The 2,055-nt window shown below is 40.7% G+C and overlaps 1 pseudogene; it reads left to right on the forward strand.

Moving 5' to 3' along the window:
• The first annotated feature begins 350 nt into the window (after window positions 1-350).
• On the forward strand, window positions 351-1,233 carry LOC101721945 (mitochondrial import inner membrane translocase subunit Tim21 pseudogene; annotated as a pseudogene).
• Window positions 1,234-2,055: the final 822 nt, after the last annotated feature.

A 2,055-nucleotide genomic window follows, 5' to 3' on the forward strand; every position in this document is an offset into this window, starting at 1 on the left:
TTTAAAGTGAAAAAACGAAGTCACAGCCTATATCAGACTACTGAATGTTTTCCAAGTAACATATCTCATGGATACAAGACAGAAAAGTAGTTTGGAATATTGAACTCTTTCTTAAGTTTGAACTGTAGTGTTCCAGTGGAGTACAAGATATTATTTACGTAAGGATGAGTGCCTTTTCTTTTTTAACTTTTTTTTTAACAATACTGCCCTTTCAGAAATTTCTAACTAGAGTGCCTGGAAGATTCCCAGGCTGCTTTGCGAAGGTATGGCGGGGAAGGTGCGAATGTCAGCATTGGAGGTAATGCGGCCATTTTAATTCATAAAACAAGAGGACAAAAGGAAGATGAACATTCTCTCAGGAGACTTTCTGTCATATAAATCTAAAGCTCCTGTAATACAAATGTGTGAATTTCGGTACGTGTCTGGCTGGGTGGTAAATCTTTGCTGCCTGGAGTTAGCATTGTCAGTATGCGGAAGTTTTCTTTAAACACAACTTGTACTTTTTTACAAGCTACACAGTATGAAGAAAAGCTGCACGGATCCTCTGGGAAATGACTGTGGTTGCCACACTTTGCACTTAACAAAGCTTGCTTTACGACTGAGCCCAGTTTGAAGTGGGGGCTTCGAGAGCAGAAGAAAATGGTGCGACCTGGATCTATCTTTGAAGTCGCCCAAAAAACCATCTGGACGCAGGGACCGCGATCCCAGAAAGCAGAGGACAGCGGCAAGCAAGTATCTGTGCACAGAGGTTAGAGAGGGGAAACCGCCATCCCAGCTACTCAGAAAGTGAAAGAAGCTGGAAAAGATTTCACCTACTTAATAGTGGTACTCATTGGCATCATCATTACAGGTGTCTTGTTTTATGCGATTTTCAAAGAAATTTTTTCTTCATCCAGTCCTAGTAAGATATATGGGAAAGCCTTAGAAAAATGCAGAACACATCCCGAGGTGATCAGTTTCTTTGGTGAGCCCGTTAAAGGCTACGGGGAGATGACGAGACGTGGTTGAAGGCATCATGTCAGTTTTATCGAATATGTAAAAAATGGGCTGAAACACACACGTGTGAAACTCTACATTGAAGAGTCCGAGCCAGGGAAGCAAGGAACAGTGCATGTGGAAGTGAAAGAAAATCCAAAGAATGGTGAATATGAATTTCAGTACATATTTGTGGAAGTGGAATCCTATCCTAGAAGAACCATTATCATTGAAGATAGTCGATTCCAAGGTAGTTAAAACAATCAAGCAAGCATACTGTGTCCTGGTGGGTGTGAAATGGTGCAGATTCATTATGATCTTCACAACTCTCTTCCAGAATCTGTTCAGAAGAGTAAGACAGGAGTATATCACTCATAAAGGTGAATGTAATAGGATATTTGATGCATTTAGACAAGCCTTTCTTGTGAAAAATCATGAAATAGATCATAGAGCATATTTTATTAGTGAACTTTCAGTTATGGCGGTATTTCTGCTCTAACATCATTCATGATGAGAATTTTTTGTTACTGAATGTTTAAAACATGTAAATAAAACAAATTTCAATATTTTGGGGTTTTTTAATGTTACATAATTATATAAAGCCAGCAGAAAATCTTAGAACTAAAAAAAAATGTCAAGGGCCAGGGATTTAGCTCAGTGGCACCATGCCTGCCTCGCAAGCGCAAGGTCTTGAGTTTGATCCCCAGTATCAAAAAAAAAAAAATGTCAAAAACATCTTCCATATAATTTGCAATCTCTTAAGATAACATTTGAAAGTATTTGACAACTATAATCAGTTAGGTGGTAAATACATCATAGAAAGGTTGTGGAAATTGTATGCCTTAGGAATCTATTTCCTGTTTCCCACTCCGTGATTGGAGGCACTGTCTGCTGTGGGAGGAGAACACACTGTGCCGTCTGGTGAACTGGCTCTCACTCCATCTGTTCTGGCAGGTGTGTGGGCTGTGCAGGTCCTTCAGCCTCATCAGACCTCACTGTTCCCTGGTTGGCTGGTGACAGATGATGGGCACAGGTGCCTTGACCATAGAGGCGCCAGGAGGTGTCCCCAGCCCCTTCAGA

The sequence above is a fragment of the Heterocephalus glaber genome, unplaced genomic scaffold (assembly GCF_053883595.1).
Source record: "Heterocephalus glaber isolate CG9 unplaced genomic scaffold, H.glaber_assembly_v1.0 deba00001755, whole genome shotgun sequence".
Taxonomy (NCBI): domain Eukaryota; kingdom Metazoa; phylum Chordata; class Mammalia; order Rodentia; family Bathyergidae; genus Heterocephalus; species Heterocephalus glaber.